Genomic DNA, 24,776 nt, shown 5'->3' on the forward strand with positions numbered 1-24,776 from the left:
TAATATAGCAGTTTGAGTATTCTGCAGGAGGAAGCAAAGAAACATTTTTCTGATGAGTTAAAAAAGTAATTTAGAACAATTTACACGTAATTTAAAATGAAGCGGAAAAATATAACCATTTGACCATATATCATATATCTGACCCGTTTGCAAAATGGGAAAAAAAAGAACACACGTGAACGTTCATTTATACACATTCATATCCCACAAACATTCGTATCTTATGTCATCAGGAAAATTCTACATCACTTGTGTCACGAGGGTATCAAGAGCCACGTCTGACTCCGTTATACCCGGGGTCAGGAAGTCGCAGCGGGTGGCTGCGCGCTCTATATCTAAAGATCACGGTGTTTCTTTATGATTGTTTTCTGTGTTTGCCTTGCTATCCTTTTTGTCTCTCTCAGGGATCCGTAGCTTCTCCTCCTCAGCTGTTTCTTGTCTGCCACTCCCTACCTCCTTATATTCTCCCCTCACACTTCTCTAGTTGCCAGTTATAGAGCTTCCTGCCTGGACATCTATACTGACCCACTGGAGTGGTTAATCCTGGTTGTCGTTCCTGTGTGCTACCCTCCGGATCCCTGTTTGGCTTATTGTTGTCTCCTGTTGTCGCCCACCTGGGAATATATGTTGAGTCTGTGTTGTCTGTCCTCCCCTTGGTGTTTTCCCTTAGAGTTAGTGGTGCGGACTAGTGTTCCCATCGCCCTGTTCACTACCTAGGGCTAAGCTCAGGGAAAGCCAGGGCTTTAGGCACGAGATCGGCGTACGGGTGAGGAACCCGTCTAGGGACGTCAGGGCAGCCAGGTGCCAGCCGCCAGGTGAGTCAGGGGTCACCATCTTCCCTCTCACTTGGGCAGGGCCTTCCTCGTTCCCTCCCTCTGTGTCACGTATGTGATAGCCACGCCGACCGTGATATTCGGGTAGGGGACCACCATAATGAGTGTCTTTCATGTTACGTTCTGGAGGGCCTTCCCTCTCCGGTGGTATTGGGTCTTCCCTGGTTGGTAGCGCACAATCCAGTGGTGGATTGGCAGGCCAGGGAGATATTGGAGTGGAGTGAGCATTGCAGAGAGAATTGCTTGAATAACAATTGCTTAATCGCCTCCATAGCTTCCCTACCTACATTTATTTCAGACTTTGAGGACGTTTTTTCTGAAAAGGGTTGTCAGAAACTACCACCTCATCGTCCTTATGATTGCCCGGTTAACCTGATTCCCGGGGCAAAATTACCCAAGTCCAGGTTGTATAATCTTTCGGGTCCCGAGAGACAAGCCATGAAAGATTATATCTCCGAGAGTCTGGCTAAGGGACACATCAGACCCTCTTCTTCACCCGTGGCTGCAGGGTTTTTCTTTGTTAAAAAGAAAGATGGGGGCCTGCGTCCTTGCTTAGATTTCCGTGAGTTAAACCAGATAACCATCCGTGACCCATACCCTCTTCCTCTCATTCCTGACCTTTTTAATCAGATTGCGGGTGCTAAGTGGTTCTCCAAACTTGATCTTAGGGGGGCCTACAATCTGATTCGTATCAGGGAAGGGGATGAGTGGAAGACAGCTTTTAACACCCCTGAGGGGCATTATGAAAATCTAGTTATGCCTTTTGGTCTGACCAATGCCCCTGCTGTCTTCCAACATTTCGTTAATGATATTTTTAGTCATCTCATCGGCAGGTTTGTAGTCATATACCTAGATGATATCTTAATTTATTCGGCTGATCTGAAAACACATGAGGTGCATGTCAGGCAAGTACTGCAGGTCCTACGGACGAATAAATTATATGCGAAAATTGAAAAATGTGTCTTCGCTGTTCAGGAATTACAGTTCCTGGGATATCTATTATCTGCTTCAGGTTTCCGCATGGATCCTGGGAAGGTCCAGGCAATTTTAGATTGGGATCTTCCTGAGAACCTTAAAGCCCTACAACGGTTTTTGGGTTTCGCTAATTTCTATAGAAAGTTCATTAAAAATTATTCAGTGATCGTTAAACCCCTTACCGACATGACTAGGAAGGGGACGGATTTTTCCAAATGGTCTGACGCCGCTAAAGATGCATTTTCCTCTCTAAAGGAGAGGTTTACCTCGGCACCTGTTCTAATTCAACCTGATGTCTCCCAGCCTTTTATTGTCGAGGTAGATGCGTCAGAGGTGGGAGTGGGAGCTGTATTGTCTCAGGGTCCGTCTCCTGGCAAATGGCGTCCTTGCGCTTTCTTTTCCAAAAAATTATCTTCTGCGGAGAAGAATTATGATATTGGAAATAGGGAACTGTTGGCGATTAAACTGGCGCTTGAAGAGTGGCGTCACTTCTTAGAGGGAGCAATCCACCCCGTCACTGTGATTACGGATCACAAGAACCTTCTGTACCTAGAATCGGCTAAGCGTCTCACCCCTAGACAAGCTAGGTGGTCGCTATTCTTTACCAGATTTAACTTTGTAATCACCTATCGTCCTGGGGCAAAAAATACCAAGGCAGACGCATTATCTCGTAGTTTCCCTGGAGGGGGTAATGTTTGTGATCCGGTACCTATTTTACAAAGAGGAGTGGTTGTCTCTGCTGTACACTCTGTTCTAGAGGGAAAGGTGTTAGAGGCTCAGGGGGACGCCCCGGCCTCTTGCCCCTCAGAGAAATTGTTTGTACCGTTAAACCTGCGTCTTGAATTATTAAAAGAACATCATAATTCGGCACTTGCTGGACACCCGGGTAGTAAAGCAACCTTGGAGCTTTTATCTTGTCGTTTTTGGTGGCCAAGGTTGCGTCAGGATGTAATGGATTTCGTGTCTACTTGTTCTACTTGTGCACGCGCGAAAGTCTCTCATACACGTCCAGCAGGGTCTTTATTGCCACTTTTCATCCCCAATAGGCCATGGACACATCTGTCAATGGATTTCATCACTGACTTACCGTTGTCGGCGGGTAAAACAGTTATCTTGGTAGTAGTAGACAGGTTTAGCAAAATGGTACACTTTATTGCGCTACCCGCACTTCCTAATGCTAAAACTCTCGCTCAGGTGTTTATCAGTGAAATCGTGAAGCTTCACGGGGTCCCTTCCGATGTGGTTTCGGATCGGGGAACCCAGTTTATTTCTAAGTTTTGGAAAGCTTTTTGTTCCCGTTTGGGGGTTCACTTGTCCTTTTCCTCAGCTTTCCATCCTCAGTCGAATGGACAGACTGAGCGTACCAACCAAAACCTAGAAACATATTTAAGGTGTTTTGTGTCTGAAAACCAAGAGTTGTGGTCATCATATTTACCGTTAGCTGAGTTTGCCATAAATAATCATTATCAGGAGTCCACTGGCAAGTCACCATTCCTTGGTGCATACGGTTTTCATCCCCAATTTTGTACTTTCAAAGAGGGGGGGTCTTCTGGGGTTCCCGAAGAGGAAAGGTTTTCTTCATCTCTTTCATCGGTATGGCAGAAGGTGCAAGTTAACTTGAAAAAGATGAGTGGTAAATATAAATGCATGGCCGATAAGAAACGGTCGCCAGGTCCGGACCTAGGAGTGAATGACTATGTGTGGTTGTCTACTAGGAATATTAAGTTGAAGGTTCCTTCTTGGAAACTGGGTCCTAGGTTCATTGGTCCCTATAAAATAGTAGCCGTCATTAACCCTGTGGCTTTTCGCCTGGAGCTACCTCAGACTTTTAAGATCCATAACGTCTTCCATAAATTGTTACTCAAGAAGTATGTTCCACCTCTAGAACCATCGCCGCTGCCACCTCCTACGGTTATTGTGGATGGTAATCTGGAGTTTCAAATAGCCAGAATTGTTGATTCTCGTCGGGTCCGCCGCTCTCTTCAGTATCTGGTGCATTGGAGGGGTTACGGTCCCGAGGAAAGAATGTGGGTTCCAGCGTCAGAGGTAAACGCCAACAGGTTAATTCAGACTTTCCATGCCTCTCATCCGGAGAGACCTGGTCCTGAGTGTCCGGAGGCCCCTCGTGAAAGGGGGGGTACTGTCACGAGGGTATCAAGAGCCACGTCTGACTCCGTTATACCCGGGGTCAGGAAGTCGCAGCGGGTGGCTGCGCGCTCTATATCTAAAGATCACGGTGTTTCTTTATGATTGTTTTCTGTGTTTGCCTTGCTATCCTTTTTGTCTCTCTCAGGGATCCGTAGCTTCTCCTCCTCAGCTGTTTCTTGTCTGCCACTCCCTACCTCCTTATATTCTCCCCTCACACTTCTCTAGTTGCCAGTTATAGAGCTTCCTGCCTGGACATCTATACTGACCCACTGGAGTGGTTAATCCTGGTTGTCGTTCCTGTGTGCTACCCTCCGGATCCCTGTTTGGCTTATTGTTGTCTCCTGTTGTCGCCCACCTGGGAATATATGTTGAGTCTGTGTTGTCTGTCCTCCCCTTGGTGTTTTCCCTTAGAGTTAGTGGTGCGGACTAGTGTTCCCATCGCCCTGTTCACTACCTAGGGCTAAGCTCAGGGAAAGCCAGGGCTTTAGGCACGTGATCGGCGTACGGGTGAGGAACCCGTCTAGGGACGTCAGGGCAGCCAGGTGCCAGCCGCCAGGTGAGTCAGGGGTCACCATCTTCCCTCTCACTTGGGCAGGGCCTTCCTCGTTCCCTCCCTCTGTGTCACGTATGTGATAGCCACGCCGACCGTGATAACTTGCTGTTGCACTACTTTTACTTCTATGTGAAAATTACATGGTTTCTGAAATGCAAATTGCATACATTATATGGCATGGGGTTATGGAATGTAACAACAAGCATTACTAAATTAACTGTTTTATTCTGTTTTATTCTTGGTTTCCTGCATCGCTCGTCTGCTCAGAATGATTGGCACTTCCTCCTAGCCAATACAAATTCATTGTGCGACATAACTGAAAGACTAGAGAGGAGATGGAGGATATGGTCTGCACGATGGACAAGAGGGAGCATGATGACCACAAGGACACATAACCATACTACACCCTAAGACTAGGAAAAATAGCGTTTTGAATAGGGTGATTAAAAAGCTGCATAAGATGCGTGGAGTTGGCCAGTCAAAAGACCAGCTCTAGAAAAGGTGGTCTGTCCTGAAAAACTGGGAGAGTGAGACATTGTGGAGGATGCAGTGAGCAAAAAAAAAAAAAAAAAGGCTCTGCACATTTGATTATTTTTATGCCTGAATACCAATTGTTTGTGATGCATATTGTTTGAGATACTTATTACAACATGCTTTTCTCTTTGATACCAAAGATTACTCCTACTCAAAGCCTTCTACCTCATCTGCTTAAGCTAGTGATAGAGATGTGTGAATATCATTTTATATTTTGTATCTCTGGGACTGTGTAACTGTATGATTTTTTTAGTAGTTGCTTTAAGCTACTTGTTCCTTATCTCAAGTGCCTCCCCTCCCCCCTTGACTAGCCAAGCTGTCTGAAAAGAGAAGAATGGGGGGGGGGGGGGGGAATGGGCGCAAGCAGCTGTGGGCAGTGCTTGTCCTCTCCTCTGCCTACAGATGTGCCAAGAGTGATGTATAGACTGTAGTAGAATGCTTGATACCCATGTATATTCAGTGCCTATAACAAAAAGCACCTCCTTGAAGTGTCATATATGATGTAAGCAGTATTAATGTTAGTAAGAGGCCATTATAAGATGGCGCCGGTGCACAGATGTTTACATTAATTCATATACCAAAGTTTGTAAGATAGTGCACAATGCGCAGACTCCAGGTATTATCTCTTTTCTTCTTATATCTTTTTCCTTTTTAGGCAATCAAATAATGGCATGAGCCTCAGAGGGGGCCGACCCCACTCTGAAGATGTAAAAACCGCTTTACTTATTATAATAAATAGAGAGATCGTTTTTGACCCACCTGTCTGTCAGTGTCTGTGTCTACCACGCATGGATATTAACCCCTTGGGGTACCTTGATTTGGAACACCAGAGTGTATCTTAAATGCTTTAATTAAAGCAACTTCAACAATTGGCGCCCGCACGTGGGGCCCAGGCAAAGGGAGCATCAACAGCCGACCCTCAGGACCCCACAGGAGCTTACGAACAGCAGAGAGGAGATGACCGCGGCTTTAGTAGAAAGGTAAGAAAACCATTTATCTTACTTGCCTCTCTGCTATTCAGTTCGTCACGTCATGGTTGCTTAGTCTGCTGTACAGTTCCCATGTGAGTATAGTAGTCAGCTGAAATGCTGAACGCCTGGGTCCATAGAACCATAGTCTGAATTGATTGTCTGAGGAGTGAACTGAGCACGGACGGTAAGACCACAGGCAAAGAAAGTGGAAAGGAACCTCATGGTTTGGAAAAGAGGGTACTGTAGCGCCGAGGTGTGGGACGAAGTAATCTTTGCCTGACCTGTAGAGGAAAAAGTGTGGAGAGGAGTCCTGGGCTGACTAGTTGTAGATGCGATAGATATTCAGATTGAGCCAACCAGAGGGGAGGGTGAATCCTTTGTTTGCGGAGGAAAGGGTTAAAGGTGCCTGCTCATATGAAAAACTAAGTGAAGTTGATGAAGATTGCAGGATGTGATATTAATAGAGAACTGCATGTTGAAATATGGAAAAATAGTGTTACAGCGATGTCGGGGAAGGTTGAGTGATGGAGGATTGTTAGGTGCGGCACACGCATGGCACCGAACGGCAAGGTAATTCATGGCGCTCAGAAACAAAAGATTTTTCAGCCCCCCAGAGGGGTGGATCGGTAGTGTCTGCGGACAAACAAAATCTCGAAGTTTCAGGAAAGTTGCATGGCCTCTTGAGAGTTAAGAGTCAGGGAGGGGGGCTGACAGCTGTGGTGGGCTAATTTCATCCCCCAGCTTTAACAGAGAAGCATATAGTTTGCTATGCAAACATTACTTAGATGAGGGAGTATGCTATGCGGAGGAGGTAATGTGATATGTGTAATAACCTTTTGCAAGACAAAGAAAGGTGAAGATTGCTTAATAATTTTATTTCTTATTTCCCAAGTAGCTAACCTCCAGCCTATATTATTATATATGTGCAACACCAATTAAGACCATGTGGCATATAAGATGATTTGGGTTTAACAAAAACTATTATATGATTATAACTTGTATGCTGTCTTGTTATAAGATTTTGATTAATCACAGATTGAAAACCAGAAGGCGTTGGAAAAAACAGCAGAACAACAGAAATCATCAGCAATTCTGGGTGTGGTGTGTTTATCTGTTTCCAGGAAAGCTGTGTTTGTTTGTGCTGCAAGTTTTACAATGAAACAAAGAAAGCTGTGTGGCTGGTATGGAAGACATAAATCATTCAGTGGAATGTGAATGGGTTTGGCTTTAAGTTGTAGTTGAGTCAAGTATGTGTGAAGACTGATGGATGCTTAGGGCTCTTTCACACTTGCGTTCTTTTCTTCCGGCATAGAGTTCCGTCGTCGGGGCTCTATGCCTGAAGAATCCTGATCAGTTTTATCCTAATGCATTCTGAATGGAGAGAAATCCGTTCAGGATGCATCAGGATGTCTTCAGTTCCGGACCGGAACGTTTTTTGGCCGGAGAAAATACTGCGGCATGCTGCGCTTTTTGCTGCGGCCAAAAATCCTGAACACTTGCCGCAAGGCCGGATCCGGAATTAATGCCCATTGAAAGGCATTAATCCGGATCCGGCCTTAAGCTAAATGTCGTTTCGGCGCATTGCCGGATCCGACGTTTAGCTTTTTCTGAATGGTTACCATGGCTGCCAAGACGCTAAAGTGCTGGCAGCCATGGTAAAGTGTAGTGGGGAGCAGTATACTTACCGTCCGTGCGGCTCCCCGGGTGCTCCAGAGTGACGTCAGGGCGCCCCACGCTCATGGATGACGTGTCGCATGGATCACATCATCCATGCGCATGGGGCGCTCTGATGTCATTCTGGAGCTCCCCGGGAGCCGCACGGACTGTAAGTATACTGCTCCCCCGCTCCCCACTACTACTATGGCAGCCAGGACTTTAATAGCGTCCTGGGTGCCATAGTAACACTGAACGCATTTTGAAGACGGATCCGTCTTCAAATGCTTTCAGTTCACTTGCGTTTTTCCGCATCTGGCGTGTAATTCCGGCAAATGGAGTACACGCCGGATCCGGACAACGCAAGTGTGAAAGAGCCCTTAGCAAAGTTGTGTGTGCAGTTTGTACTGCAGGAATAAGGGCGTGGTTATGAGCTGTTTGTGAAAATAAATAAATGATGCTGCAGCAAGAAATGCACAAAGGAAAATGTGAATGTTTATGGAGTACGATATTTGTTTGTATATAATATGCGCATTGGGGATTTTTTTCTTCTTGGAAGATTTTGTGTTTTTATTAGTGCCAAAAGTGCTGATTGAGCTCTACATTTTTTTTTTTATCTAATTCAATGAAATGTTTCTTATGGGCCCTTCATGTGTTCATGTCTGTATTGTCAGATCTGTTCGTTTCGATGTTTCTAGTTATGTGTTAAATGTTGTGCTAACAGAGATCTGTCCTCATGAACAGTCGAGGCAATACTGACTGAGAGAGGGAGGATCACACCGTTCGACTGGAAGGGGTGGACTTAGAGGAGAGAGGGAGGAGGACAGGGTAGACGTCACAGACAACGACAGCCCTTATGCCCATCCCCTAGTTACAAGACACCCCCATGAAAGATGAGAAGTCCTGTGTTTCAGTCTATTAAATTCCACATTAGGGAAAGCTGGGTACTTCTGTAAACCAAACTGCAGAGTAACAGCAAACAGCATTGGTGGTTCAGTGGTGCCAGCCACAGGTGGTGTTCCTGGGGCATTGCCTCAGCCCTGATGCCAAATGCCTCATTGAAGTGAGGAAAAAGTAAGTTTGCTACCCTATAATGGTCCTGGATGATGGACCTGCAGAGTCTGCGGGACCCAGAACCCAAATGAGAGAGAGAGAGAGTTGTGCTGTGTGTGGTACTCCTCGTCCACACCGCACGAGAGGACTGTATTCTGTGTTGACCATGGCCGGATCACTGTACGTCCCCACAGACGCCCATGTTTTTGCCATGAGGATGACACAAAGACAGGTGAGGGGAAAAAGTTAGACGAAGATTAGGAAACAGGCAATCTAGTATTGGCTATGCTTTTAAACATTTTAGCAGATTCAAGTCCGGCCCCAATGATATCCCTCACTCTGGGTGATACAGAAGTAGTCCCGTTTTTGATTAATACTGGAGCAGCCAAGACAGTTGTGCACAGCAAACATGTCCTCCCCTGACTTATCTCCAAGGACACCAGACTTTGAGTAGACAGTGGATGGGAAAGTAGTACACTCCCCTTTTTAACATAACCCATCCGTATTAGATTTGCCCTTAACCAGGAAGTGCTTGCCCGTTTGCTGTCAGTGATAAGGCCCCTTGTTGCATCCTCGGTACAGACTTCCTTGCAAAAGTACATGATAGCATCTTGTATCAGGAGGACGGCACTGTGCAGCTTACAGGTGTCCTCAATGGACAGGAACTTCGTTTGTTGGACATTAGTGTTAAAACTCCCTGGTCCATGTTTGTGTCAGTACTCCCAGAAGATAAGAATGAAGCCCTGCTTTCGGGAATGTCTGTACATCTGTGGGCTACTGGACCTACTGATGTTGGCAAACTCTCAGTCCCTCCTGTGGAATTAGAGATGAAAACTGATGTCCCACTTCCCAGGAAGTATCTTGAGTATGCCACAGTCAGATGCCATATCTCAAACAGTCTGAGACTTTTTGAAAAAAGAGAGATTGTATCCCCTTCTAACACTCTTTTGTACCCTGTGAAAAAGAAAAGTGAGAAGAGCAAACCCACTGCACTGTGATTGATTTGACAAATGTTTTCTTTTCAGTACCACTACACCCAGACAGTAGGTATTTGTTTGCCTTCACACATGAGGGTAAACAGTATACCTGGGTGGTGCTGCCGCAGGGAGCCTAGAACTCACCTAGTATGTATACTGCAGCCATGTCACTCTTGTCCTTTTTTAGCTGATCATGGCTAAAAGTGAGAGAAAAAAAGAAAAAAAAAGAGAAAAACTTCAATTTTGCTGCATTACTGCTACCTTCCTGGGGTGAAACATCTCATCCACAAATGTAAGAAGGCTGTGGAGGACATCCCTTTGCCCAGAAACATGAATGCAGAGGACATTTTGGACCCTGTTTCTTACAGCAGACCTTGGATACACAAGTTTGATGCATCCTCTTTATGATTGTTTGTCCTTTTAGTCCCTTCCACCTTATATATGAGGTAATAGATGCCTTTTATGCCCAAACCTGGCAATTTTGTGCTCCCCCGCACTGGGCCTATCAGATAATTATATTTAGATTGTTCAAAAGTGAATGGCCATGCCCCAGCTGCCCTCACCTAATTGGATGGCCATCAACAACACCCTGTGGCATATTATTCAGCCAGACTTGGCCCCGTGGCGAGAGGTGCCCCTTTCTGCATCAGAGCTGTAGTAGATGTACAAGCCATGCTTGCTGAAAGCTCTGAGATGGTCCTGAACCACAAAGTGACAGTGATATTACTTCTATCCTCATGAAAGTACAACTTAAAAATCTTTTTGTTGCCTGATATTTGAGAATGCAGTGTTCCATTTTGTTGCCTGACAATGTTGCTGTCCAAAAGGTGTAATACTATGAATCCAGCCACCCTGTTGCCTCTGGAACAAGGGGGGAGGGAAGAGTTAGGGTACTTAATCTTTTCTTCCAGATCCAGAGGAAGAGGCTCACGACTGCAGATGATGTCACAAGAGACAGCAGGATATGGTAAATCAGCCATTAGGTAACCCAGATCATGTGCTCTTTGTGAATGGATCGAGGTATGACCAGTATGGCAGGTACTACAGAGATTGGGCAGTGGTGATTAAAAGCCAACATTTACACTGATTCCAGGTATGCCTTTGTGATAGCCCATGACTATGGGCCCATTTGGAAAGACAGAGACTTCCTGACTGCTTCAGGTAAACCCATTGAAAATGGGGAAGCAGTGAAGTCTCTGATGGAAGCCCTCATGTCGCTAACTTGAGTGGTGGTGAAAACAACAAAAGGTCACCGTAAAACAGACTCAGAGGAGGCAAAGGGAAAAAGCACAGCAGATCAGGCGGCAAAAATGACTTCCAAATTGCCTAGGCAGACCCCTGCTTTAAGTGGCTACAGCTCAGGTGCCTGAAATAACTCCTCCTGTCTCCCGGAAGTTCTTAAGACCTTACAGAACCAGATGGGGAAGGAGAAAAGGGACTGGTGGATGGAAAAAGGGAGGACTAAAAATGAGAAAGGCCCAATACAGTTCCAAGGGAAACTTTGCCTTCCCTTTACCCCACCATGGCACAGGCAATCCATGGAGTGACGCAGCAGTCAAAAACTGCTATGTGTGATTTAGTACATAGCACATGGTACTCCCCAGGGTTCAGCACTGTAGCAGTCAGATATACTCAGTGATGTATGATTTGTGCCCAGACCAACGTGGGCAAGGTGGTCAAAGTACCCCAGAAACACACGTCTTGCCCTTTGTATCTGTTTCAACGCTTGCAGACTACCTTCAATTACCGAAGGTGGGCATATATGAGTATGTATTGATGTGTGATGACTTGTTTTCAGGATGGCCAAAAGCATACCCAAAGAAGCAAAGAAGATTATGGACGAATTTGTAGGTATGGGGTACCTGAGACCATTGAAAGTAACAGAGGTGTTCACTTCACAGGTGAAGTGATGCAGGAGATGATAAAGGTTTTGGGTGTAAAACAGGCCTTACATGCTTTGTACCATCCACAAAGAAGCTATAGGGTAGAGAAAAAAGGAACTGAACGGGACACTAAAGTTAAAGATTCAAAAAGTTATGAACAGAGTGCCTGACTCAAAAGAATATGGATTTTAAATGAGATAGTAAAAATAGGATTCTGGTCTGTGAAAAAGTTGTGCAAAAGGAAGAACAAAGTTGTTACAGTCCGATACTTCTAGCCCAGTGATCCATTGATAGTATTGCCCAAAGATTCTCAGGATTAATAGTTCTTATGTTCACAATAATCAATGGGCAGAAGGGCTAGAGAATTGATATAATCATCGTTGTTTTAGTTTTGCTTGAAATAATTATCTGCCATATTATTCCCTGTGTAAAGAAATTGTTCAGCAAAGCAGTTGACGAGGCTGTATCAGAGATGATGGGAGAATTGTATGAAGACTTTGATCCAGGAAAATCAAAAGCACTGATAACCTCCTGTCTCCCCCCATATGATGTCAGCGCAAATTAGGGAAAGATCATGTAACTTCCCCGTGCTCAAATCCAGTGTCATGGGAGCAGTGGCGTAACTAGAGTTCTATGGGCCCCAGGGCAAACTTTAAATTGGGGCCCCCCCGCCAAGACTCCACCCCCGCCAAGACTCCACCCCCGCCAAGACTCCACCCCCGCCAAGACTCCACCCCCGCCAAGACTCCACCCCCTCCCGGTTTGAAAGTGTTGTAGTTGAATATTAAATAGAAGGAGATAGGGGTTTTAATTTTTTTTTTTTAATGTTACCATATAAAATATAGAAAAAAATGTTAAAAGCGTTCCAGAACAAAGATTCTCCACATAAGGCATAAAGCTTCTTGACCCATATCTTGGTAAATCACCTACAATTAAAAAATATAATAATCACAGAATATTGGCTGTCAGTTTGGTGCCTAATTAGATAAGAATTTCAAATATAATAAATTTTTTTACTTACTGAAATTTGATTGTGAATAAGTACGAGTTGTGCTTCTTAACAAGAACAGAAATCCAAATAAAACATCAAAATTAACCAGCCAGGTCCAACGAGGAGGCATCAAGTAGAAAGGAACCAATTTGTTCTCACTGTAAGAAAGGAGATGGTAGCATTTATTAAGTGACATAATTAGATATGTTAAATATAAAATTATATACATTTTTTTACTTACCAAAATTTGAATGTGAAAAGGAACGAGTCATGCTTCTTAACCAGAACAGAAATCCAAATGAAACATCAAAATTAACCAGCCAGGTCCAACGAGGAGGCATCAAGTAGAAAGGAACCAATTTGTTCTCACTGTAGGAAAGGAGATGGTAGCATTTATTAAGTTGCATAATTAGATATGTTAAATATAAAATTATATAAATTTTTTACTTACCAAAATTTGATTGTGAAGAAGCACGAGTTGTGCTTCTCAACCAGAACAGAAATCCAAATGAAACATCAAAATTAACCAGCCAGGTCCAACGAGGAGGCATCAAGTAGAAAGGAACCAATTTGTTCTCACTGTAGGAAAGGAGATGGTAGCATTTAGTAATTATGTTAAGTATTTTTGATGTTGGTAACATCTGCCTTCTTTTTGATATTAAGCTTTTGTTGTGCAGAAACCAGTGCTGTATTCAAATAGTTCAAAGGCGGTCGTTGTGTTTTAGAGTCTAACAACATCAGAATTGTTTATTAATCTGCATCATTGTTACCAAAAAGAAGGCAGCTAAAATAGAACCAAACTAGTTAACTGTTTAGTACAACCAAAGTTGAATAAATTGAACTGGGTTAGTATGAACTTTGATAATATAACTCCCTGTACCCAACAAACTGCTCACTTACGCAAAATACATATTACTAGAAGTTGCGCCGTCTCGCTTTAGACTCAGCAAATTTGTCAACAATAGCTGGAATGTCCAGTTTTCTTGCTCTTTCATTCTCAATGCTTAGAAGGGCAAGGCCAGAAAGCCGTTGTTGTGACATGCTGTTTCTCAAGTAATTTTTAATCAGAGATAATTTGGAAAATGATCTTTCTGCAGATGCCACCGTCACTGGTAATGTGAGGAAAAGTATTAAAGCTGTACATACATCCGGTAGGGTAGATGACAAAGCAGCATTGTCAATTATAAGCAGGTGTGCCAAATCTTTAACTGTGTGGAGCTCAGAGATCTCATTTTGCAGTGCGCTCCGAAAACTAACCAATTGCCCTGCGAAATCGGAAGATATGTCATCTTGGTAATAATGCTGAAATTGCAGTGCAGCTTGAAACAAGTTATCCTCTGATTCAGTCGCCAGCACACGTGGCTGAATGATCCGAAATCTTTCAACTACAGTGTTCATGCTACCAAATCTGCTTGATAACTGGGATGTTATTACATCTAAAGTAGCATAAAAAATAGTAGTTTTAAATCTCTTCTCTGGGTCTTGCAGTCTTTCGTCCAAACATAGCTCCCCACTATGGCGCTTTACTTTGGGCACTCTTTTAATTACAAACATTGCAGGAATTCCCCACTTCTCAGCAAGTTTGATAGCTGTTGTTTTAGCATCTTCAAATTGCTTCCTGTAGCTGCTAAGAGCTTCAATGGCATTATGAATTAAATGGGCTGCATTGCACAGATCCATATGTTCTGACTGCAGAACCTTTGATATTGCATTTATATGCTCCAGAACTTTACTCTGTAGAACAAGTAGGAAGACAAACTCAAAAGATTAAATTTTATTCCTAAGGACCCTGGCCTCTTCCCTCTCTTTACTTTTGGTCGAAGTCAATATTAATTTAGACAGTGCTTTAAGGACATCAACAAACCGAAAGCGTAGGGCAAGCAGCGAGTCATAACGGGATGACCATCGTGTTGGGCACAGTCTTTTTAGGGTCACAGAGGATTCAGTGGTTAGTGACTGAAGAACAGACCATCGGGTGATACTTTCTCCAAAAAAAACATACAAACTCTGTATCACCTCAAAAAATCTTGACACCTCAGGTACGTGGCTCACGGCATCTTGTAGAACTAAATTAAGGTTGTGGGCTGCACAGTGAATGTACAAGGCATTTCTTTCTTTCTTTTGAATGCGAGTTTGAACACCTGAGTATACTCCACTCATGGTGGCAGCACCATCATAACCCTGCCCCGACATTTTGATAGCTGTAAACCTCTACTTTCTATACATTTTATAATGTCATTTTCAAGTCCTGCAGCACTAGGGTCTTCTACGACATGAAAACCTAAAAATGCTTCTTGTATAGCTATAGCAGTTGCCCTTTGGGTTTTGTCTCTGCTTACAGTCACATATCGGAATATTTGACTTAATTGGTCAACTTTAGAAACATCTTGTGTTGTGTCCATAATTATTGAATAAAAATTGGAGGCTTTAATTTCACTCACAATGCCTTCTTCTACTTTTTTTGAAAGGATATCTATTATTTCATTTTGTATTTTGGGGCTTAGGTATTTAGCTGTCCCCTGCGGTAACTGGAGTAGCTCCTTCAAAACATGGTCATATTCTGCGAGCAGCTCTACAATAGAGAGAAAGTTGCCATTATTACTCTCGCCTATTTTTTCGACATGACCACGGAAAGCTAGATTAGACATTGCCATGGTTAAGGTCACATTGGTTATTCGATGAAGGACTTGTCGCCAAAAGTTTTTCTCTTTTAAAATTTGTCTTTCAGTCTCTGCATCTATGTTTTTTTTTCTCCTCCATTGATCATACACAATACAAGCGTCAATGTGAGCTTGGGAAGCTTCATGAATCTGTATTTTTGCTGAGAGCCTTTGCCATTTTTTTATTCCTTTAGCCCATGCAGGTTCAAAGCCTAATCTTTTACGATCACCAAATAACCAGCATGGCTCGCAATAAGCAACGTTTAGCTTTGGAGAGTAGCATAACCACATGACAGGAATCTTATGGCCTGCTTTTGTAATTCTGTCATAGTACTTCTCAGAGAAACACCTGTTATCGTTATCTCTGGGAAATGGCCCGTTAGGTCTGCAGGGGCCATTAGAAAGAATACATTTTTTTATGTTGGGGTCTTTTATTGTAATGGGAAAATGTCCCCTATCTGTAACATACTTTTCTCCAAGTAAAGTACGTTCTATACAGACAGTGCCAGCATCTTCACTTTCTAAACTTTCTTGTACTTCAGATATACTGGCACTTGTATGCGGCTCCACTTCTTCAATGCTAGGACTGAAGCTACATGTTTCACTGTGGATACTATCCTCCTCCATCAACGATTGAGAGCTTTCAATTACTGTACTAGTAGAAGGTCTCTCAGTCTCACTTATGTCCTCACACTGACCAGTTATGGTCTCAGTAGTTGCAGAACCACCAGAAGCACCAGCAGCCTGTGAAAAATAGCTGCTTATTTTTGGGAGTTTCTGAGTTTTTTTCTCATCTTCCCTTTTTCTTTTGCGTTTTTGTGAGCCACTCATATGATGGTAAGACGACATTATGGTGGATTAGGTTAGTTGCTGCGACACAAATTTATTTAATCTGCAAATTAAATATGAAAATTGCCTGAGTTTTAAAGACTTTGAGATTGAAAAAACGGCAACAATGGCATAAAACAGTTCTTTTCCAACTGAAATACAGAACTCACTAGTGAGGCACACCCCAATTGTTGGGGAGACACTACTCCATTATTGGTACAGAAGAACGAAAAGGACAGATTTGTTACAAACCTGAGCCGAACTGAGCCTACAGACCCGTCACATGCCGGAGACCTAAGCGCACCTTTGTGACATCAGGCATAAAGAAAACAGGCGAAATGGATCAAGGGCCAGGGAATTTTAATACAAGGTAACAGACGTACAAGACAATAACAGGAGTGCCTCAGTTACTGTTACAGATCAGCGGGTGTGGACCCACTGCGCCACTGACTGGCTATACTCTGGAGGGGCGTGACTAAGCAACTACCTGGTCTTCACTAGAGCCTCTGATGGTGAGGATAGGCTTGGCTGCAGGTAGTTGCCAGGTGCCACTCCAGAGCAGTCCCCGAGTCAGTGGCAGCATTCATACAGTATAACGTGTCTCCTTGTGGCCTCAAGTGTCAAAATACCCATTTCTTTTAAATGGGTATTTTTCATGATATACAGTGGGTACGGATAATTATTACCGTCCACTGATGATCCATCCATCGGCCCCACTCCAGCCCTGATTTCAGACGATAATAATGTCTGAATTCAGGGGGTGTGGCGGATGGATGGATGATCAGGGGACAACATGGATGAATCATTGCATTACTAATACACTACCTACCAGTCTATAGACCAGTCCAGCAGGCAGTGAGGCAGGAGAAGATGGTCCTGGAGTGCAGTACTTCTGCTGCAATGCCCAGCGCTCGCCCTTGGTGTCTGTCTGTCGGTCGGTTGGTCGGTCGGTCGGTCCTCTTCTTTCTGGCGGGCTTTTGCTGCGCCTGTGCGCCTAGAGTCTACTCTCCTGAGTCCTGACGTCAGAGACTCTCATCTCGCGTGAGCGGAGGGACGGGTCACGCGGCCGTGGTCATGTGGGTGTATTGTGGGCGTATTGTGGGCGTGTGTAGCTTGAGGGAGGGCCCGGCGGAGGAGCGGCAGCAGCTGAGTGAGGGAGAACGGTGCACACAGGCAGCGCAGGTGAATCAAGCACAGATCAGTTTCGCAGGGCCCGCCTGCCGCCGCAAGCACTCTGCAACGGGCCCCCCTCCCGCCGGGCCCGGTCGCAGTCGCACTCTCTGCGACCGCGATCGTTACGCCCCTGCATGGGAGGCTATTCAGTAGGAATAGGCTTGTCATGGAAGCTGCTTAAGAGGAGTCGGGAACCAGCTGTGGGCAGTGCTTGTCCTCTCCTCTGCCTACAGATGTGCCAAGAGTGATGTATAGACTGTAGAACAATGCTTGAGCCAATTACTTAGTTAGATGATACCCATGTATATTCAGTGCCTATAAAAAAGCACCTCCTTGAAGTGTCATATATGATGTAAGCAGAATTAATGTTAGTAAGAGGCCATTATAAGATGGCACCGGTGCACAGATGTTTACATTAATTCATATACCAAAGTTTGTAAGATAGTGCACAATGCGCAGACTCCAAGTGTTATCTCTTTTCTTCTTATCTCTTTTTCCTTCTTAGGCCTCATGCACACGACCGTATGGCTTTTTCAGTGTTTTGCGGTCCGTTTTTCACGGATCCGTTGTTCCGTTTTTTGTTTCCGTTGTGTTTCCGTTTTTCCGTTCCGTTTTTCCGTTCCGTTTTTCCGTATGGCATATACAGTATACAGTAATTAAATAGATGAAATTGGGCTGGGCATAACATTTTCAATAGATGGTTCAGCAAAAAACGGAACGGAAACGGAAGACATACGGATGCATTTCCGTATGTGTTCCGTTTTTTTTGCGGACCCATTGACTTGAATAGAGCCAAGCACCGTGATTTGCGGACAAGAATAGGACATGTTCTATCTTTTCACGGTACGGAAATACTGAAATACTGAAACGGAATGCAAACGGAGACACTTCAGTATTTTTTGCTGAACCATTGAAAAGAATGGTTCAGTATATGTTCCGCATACTGAACTACAAAAACGGCCAGTATACTGAACGCAAAATACTGTCGTGTGCATGAGCCCTAAGGCAATGAAATAATGGCATGGGCCTCAGAGGGGGCCGCCCCCCCCTCTGAAGATGTAAAAAACGCTTTACTTATTATAATAAACAGAGAGATAGTTTTTGACCCACCTGTCTGTCAGTGTCTGTGTCTACCACGCGTGGCTATTAACCCCATGAGGCCTAAATTGATTTTTTTTTCAACAGACATAGATAAAGATTCTGTTCTCCAGGGCTTACAGAGTTGCCTGAAAAGCCTTAAAGGGGTTGTCCGAGATCAAACTTATTTTACTGCAGCAAACTGTTGCCAATACAAAACAAGTTCTAAAGAAGTACAACTAAATAAAAAATGTAAAAACTATTAAATTTTATTTTTTTATTTAATTTATGTTTTATGTCTTTGTTTTTTACATTTCTTTGACCAATGACTTGACTTGTTTTACTTTTTTATGTTTGTTAAATAAAAACTTTAGAGTTTTTCTTTGCTTATTTGGCTATTACAGTTTATGGTTTATTTTTTTGTTAACACGCTGGACCATTATAGGGATCTGCTGGGATCCCCTTAGTGTTTCTGTTATTCTGTTGAGCAAAGTACTGTTGCACACAGCAGTATTTCTGCAATTTTTGTGAACCTACAGAGGTATTACACATACACACTGAGAAGAATGTATGAACTTTAATTTGCAAACTAAGAAAAAGTATCATACCTCGGGAATGGAGCCTCAGAAACGACAACTCCCAGCATGCACACTTACTCAGCTATTCTTGTAACTCCCCTAGAAGTCAAAGGAGGATTCTAGGAGTTGTACTTTCAGAACAGCTAGAGTGCCGGAGGTTTGGATAACAATTGGATAGGGAGGTTGCTGGTGACCCTTTAATATATTTCACCCACTAACTGCTCAAAAACAATTTTTTTTTTTAAACAAAGGTTTGCAAAATGAACGAATTTTGTGACGAATATTCATGACACCTTCCCATTCCCTCAAATTTGAATAGTGCCAGCCCACACCTAACATCCACTGCCAAACTCTCTGCCAGACTGTAACAAACCCATAAGATTACAGCTAAGCAACAGACGTAAAAATCCAACAGCATTGATTTCCAACAGCACAAATTTTTTCTAGAGGTGGGCTGCATGTAAAGATCGTTCATGGGTTCATATGAAGGTGAATGATTGTAGACCAAATGTTAAAAATTGGTCATCTCATGTGTACGGCAACTTTTAAGAACCTCTTTAGTTGTGAAACAGATCTCTTGCACTTGCAAAAAGTGCTCAAGCATCTTTTGACATGCATAATCAGTTAATACCTAAAGAGGCACATAGGCCCACAGGGAGTTAGTCTTATAAGCCTATCCTCAAGAGTGTCTGGCAGTACAGTTAATTCAAGTCAACACAGCCATGTGAACAGAAGAAGTCAGCACTTGCAGCACATCAATAGAATGGAATGCCAAGATTTATTCAAGCAACATTTAATTTAACTAGAACATAATGGAAAATTCAATGCTCGACCCAATTATTTCACAGAACCCTGGCAGCGCTTGTACTGAACAAGTTATCAGTTAATGATGGTGATATATTTTTCTCTCTGTCGACATGTTCTGTGACAGGAGCACAACAGAAAGCATGTATAATTAGCTTCTATTAAAAATGGCATCACATTTATTGGCTCATCAAATACCTTTACACAGTACATTCAGGAAGTAATCAGACTCCACTCTTTCTACATTTTGTTACATATTTGGATTTTAGAGCAAATCCAAACTATCAATTGGTAGAAACTGTCTGTAGACCCACAGGCAGAAATCTGAGAAGGTAAAATAAATTGGTGCAGAATTGAAGACCAGCTTTCATCATTCTTTTAAGGAAATAGTTTGGAACCACTCCACTGAGCCAAACTGAGCAATGAGACAGAAGGAACTTCATCAGAAAGGTGGCCAAGATCCAAGGACTTAACCATCACCAGGCCTTTGGGGCCTTATGAACGCTAGTCCTCAGTCAAAGATGCCTGCTCGGAATTTGGCAAAATATTGACTATAGGGTATAAATACTTTTGTAAAAGTTTTGTATTTATAATACATTTCCACACATTTTATAAACCTAATTTTGCTTTGTCAGTATGGGTAAATTGATAAAAATTCTTTCTGGATACAGTGTAGTTTTTTGTTGGTGTCATCATTTTTTTCCTTTTCTAATTAAATCACTACAGAAGCTTTGAGTGTAAATGTCAACTTGAGGAATAACAACCCTGAACAGGATTAAAATCCATTTTATTACAGTTTGTGGGTAAAACATCTGATGTAATTATTTTCATATAGTGATTTTTTACCATGTTAAAAAAGTAAGTGAAAAAGTATCTTGAATAATTATCTCCTAGCTCAAACAACATGATGAGGACTAAGAACTTTAGATATGTTATCTAGTGCCGGAACACTTACTTATTCATTCATTAATTGTTCTGTGATTCTCAGTAATAAACTTTGGTGCACATTTATTAAGACAAGCGTTTTAGACGCCAGTCTTAATAAAGCCCCGTAGCTGGCGGAGGATCTGCCAAAGTCATAAAGAGGCGTAGGCCTCTCCATAACTTCAGCACATCCAGCGCCAGTTCTAAATGTAAGACCGCTTCCGAGCTGTTTTACATTCAGACCATTTTCTATGCCTAAAACAGGCTGTTTTAGCAATCAGCATTGGAGGAGATGTAGTAGCTGCCTCAAGTAAGGTAGTGGTTCTAGAGCACTTTAAAATCTAGAACCATTTGGTGACTATTCAGTATGTCACCATGATTTAGGCATTACGTGGTAAGACTTTCTTTACAGGGAGTGCAGAATTATTAGGCAAGTTGTATTTTTGAGGATTAATTTTATTATTGAACAACAACCATGTTCTCAATGAACCCAAAAAACTCATTAATATCAAAGCTGAATATTTTTGGAAGTAGTTTTTAGTTTGTTTTTAGTTTTAGCTATTTTAGGGGGATATCTGTGTGTGCAGGTGACTATTACTGTGCATAATTATTAGGCAACTTAGCAAAAAACAAATATATACCCATTTCAATTATTTATTTTTACCAGTGAAACCAATATAACATCTCAACATTCACAAATATACATTTCTGACATACAAAAACAAATCAGTGACCAATATAGCCACCTTTCTTTGCAAGGACACTCAAAAGCCTGCCATCTATTCTGTCAGTGTTTTGATCTGTTCACCATCAACATTGCGTGCAGCAGCAACCACAGCCTCCCAGACACTGTTCAGAGAGGTGTACTGTTTTCCCTCCTTGTAAATCTCACATTTGATGATGGACCACAGGTTCTCAATGGGGTTCAGATCAGGTGAACAAGGAGGCCATGTCATTAGATTTTCTTCTTTTATACCCTTTCTTGCCAGCCACGCTGTGGAGTACTTGGACGCGTGTGATGGAGCATTGTCCTGCATGAAAATCATGTTTTTCTTGAAGGATGCAGACTTCTTCCTGTACCACTGCTTGAAGAAGGTGTCTTCCAGAAACTGGCAGTAGGACTGGGAGTTGAGCTTGACTCCATCCTCAACCCGAAAAGGCCCCACAAGCTCATCTTTGATAATACCAGCCCAAACCAGTACTCCACCTCCACCTTGCTGGCGTCTGAGTCGGACTGGAGCTCTCTGCCCTTTACCAATCCAGCCACGGGCCCATCCATCTGGCCCATCAAGACTCACTCTCATTTCATCAGTCCATAAAACCTTAGAAAAATCAGTCTTGAGATATTTCTTGGCCCAGTCTTGACGTTTTAGCTTGTGTGTCTTGTTCAGTGGTGGTCGTCTTTCAGCCTTTCTTACCTTGGCCATGTGTCTGAGTATTGCACACCTTGTGCTTTTGGGCACTCCAGTGATGTTGCAGCTCTGAAATATGGCCAAACTGGTGGCAAGTGGCATCTTGGCAGCTGCACGCTTGACTTTTCTCAGTTCATGGGCAGTTATTTTGCGCCTTGGTTTTTCCACACGCTTCTTGCGACCCTGTTGACTATTTTGAATGAAACGCTTGATTGTTCGATGATCACGCTTCAGAAGCTTTGCAATTTTAAGAGTGCTGCATCCCTCTGCAAGATATCTCACTATTTTTGACTTTTCTGAGCCTGTCAAGTCCTTCTTTTGACCCATTTTGCCAAAGGAAAGGAAGTTGCCTAATAATTATGCACACCTAATATAGGGTGTTGATGTCATTAGACCACACCCCTTCTCATTACAGAGATGCACATCACCTAATATGCTTAATTGGTAGTAGCCTTTCGAGCCTATACAGCTTGGAGTAAGACAACATGCATAAAGAGGATGATGTGGTCAAAATACTCATTTGCCTAATAATTCTGCACTCCCTGTATACATGAAGATTAAGGGGGTCATTTATTAAGACCAGCGTTTTAGACACCAGTCTTAATACCCCTATAGCTGGTGGTGGATCCGTCAAAGTTATGTAGAGGAGCCGGCCTGCTGAATAACTTTGGCATATCCAGCACCAGTCTAAATGGAAGCCATCTTCCTTGCTGGCTTACATTTAGACCATTTTCTACACCTTAGCGTAGAAAATTATGAATGAAACGGGCCTGTCGACATTTTTAGATCTGGTATGAGAGGGGAGAAGTCACAGATTGCTGCACAAATAACCTTTGCGCTGCAATCTGTGCCAGAAATATGCATATGTCTGCATAGTAAATGAGCCCCTAAATGTCTGTCATCATGACATTCCCTGGCACAATGCCTTCTAGGGCTAGCTCAGCTCAGTATAATGTTATCTTTCACTTAATGATTTATTGCTTCTTTCTTGAGAAAGTTTACTTTTAATATGTATGCAAATGAGCAGTTTAGTGCACCGAGGGTTGAACCAAGCCACTCTGTGCACCCTTGCTACTCCTGCTTCCTCACTCTCCTACTTGATTCACAGAGAGGGAGGAGCTGAAGATGAAGCAAGAGTGCACAGAATGACTTGGGCCCACCCTCTTTCCACCTAATTACTCATTTGCATATGGATTAAAAGTACTTTCTCTCCGGAAATAAGTAATAGCTCACTAACTGAAAGGTATCATTGCATTCAGTTGAGCTAGTACTACAAGGCATTTCCTGGTGGCTGTATTTATGAGACAGCTAGGCTAAGTATGTGTCACAGTATGTGAGATGTACTTGTTTGTCCTTGTTCAGTTACCCAAGAAATTTCCGGGCTCCTGATTGAAGTGATTGGGAGCTTTGCTGCGGTAACCCAACACAGCCACTAAACTTTGAACGGAGCTGTGCTTCCAATTACAATTAAAGTGCCGACCATTACCTAACAGATATTAATGACACATCTTGGGAATAGGTCATCAATATCAGGAGTCTGGAAAATCCCTTTAACTCTAAGATCCTTTGTAAAAAAAAAAAAAAAAAAAGGACATTAATATACACATTCTATTTAATATGACCTTACATAATTGGGTTATATAAAATGCTTTATTTGCTTAAATGTGTAGGTGACATTGTGTTTTTGCTGTTTGATAATATACTTAGAGGCATAAGGATTTTTGGACTTGTGACCTAATTATGCAGGTCTGTGAGATGGAGAAACAGTCACCATTGTCTGAATACTGTGTATATGAATACTGATTCATTAGCATTGTCATTCTGTTCTTTAACCACTAGATGTCGCTATTTCTTAACACAGCTAAGATGTACAAGTGTTTGAATATTCATAGGAGGTGGGGTTGTGGAGTCTGGAGAAGAACCAGGAAGCTGCCTCTGCCTCCATCTTGAGAGGAACAGAGAAGGACAGTGTGGTACACAATCCAGTCGCATCCAGGCGTCAGGGAGTCCTGAAGTGATCGGAGTTGCAGCTGAAGGAGGCTGATTCCAATCCAAGTCCCAGGGTCCGTCCAGAGGAAAAGGATAGTTTCCAGGAAGGCTGTTAGGAGCTATGGAAAAGAACGCTATCTTCTCTGCAGGGCCGCATGTGTGCTAAAGTAACTTGCTGCTCTCCATGTTAACAACATCATCTGATAAAAAAGATACCTGGGATGGTAAGACAGCTCATGCACGCACCTCAATATAGGATTGGCACCTAAATACTAGAGACTAAGATCAAACCTGACGGTAGTTAGTTAGTGTTGCTGAGTGGCAGGCTACCAAGAATTACTGCTCGTTTATCACAAGGACTTGTCAGTTAAAGTTTTGGTTCGCTCCAAAGATCAAAGAGGACTTCACCATAATCCCCAGTTACTCCAGCGTGTTTATCGGGAGTGATATATATTAGAAAATAATGGCGTGGTATCAAACAGGCAGGAAGTGCTCAAACCCACATGCAGTTGTGCATATATATGCCAGGGGGGGAGAGACAGAACTGGATCGCACATCCACAATGCTATGCTTTGATCTAACTCGCTTATCAGCGCTATATAGAAGTGTACAGCCCCCCTATACTGCATGCTGTACAAGAGGCATTAGTGTACATTTTGATCAAAAGGCATAAGCCCACTCACCACGCCAAGGTCGCCTCTTTGAGTGGGACCTACTCTGACAAAAAGGCGCAGCGCAGTGCGGCGACAAAGCGGCAACG

At 43.1% G+C, this 24,776-nt stretch overlaps 2 long non-coding RNA genes across 2 annotated transcripts; one reads left to right on the forward strand and one right to left on the reverse strand.

The window, feature by feature from the left end:
* The first annotated feature begins 357 nt into the window (after positions 1-357).
* On the forward strand, positions 358-10,776 carry LOC120987061. Its single transcript, XR_005775901.1, has 4 exons — positions 358-370; positions 6,100-6,106; positions 7,263-7,265; positions 10,486-10,776. It is a non-coding gene; the product is annotated as an uncharacterized LOC120987061 (long non-coding RNA).
* A 1,626-nt stretch (positions 10,777-12,402) lies between these two features.
* LOC120987062 lies at positions 12,403-16,988 on the reverse strand. Its single transcript, XR_005775902.1, has 5 exons — positions 16,889-16,988; positions 13,023-13,150; positions 12,813-12,940; positions 12,602-12,729; positions 12,403-12,506 (listed from the first exon to the last, which is right to left on the reverse strand). It is a non-coding gene; the product is annotated as an uncharacterized LOC120987062 (long non-coding RNA).
* Positions 16,989-24,776: the final 7,788 nt, after the last annotated feature.

The sequence above is a fragment of the Bufo bufo genome, chromosome 1 (assembly GCF_905171765.1).
Source record: "Bufo bufo chromosome 1, aBufBuf1.1, whole genome shotgun sequence".
In the NCBI taxonomy this organism is placed as follows: Eukaryota; Metazoa; Chordata; class Amphibia; order Anura; family Bufonidae; genus Bufo; species Bufo bufo.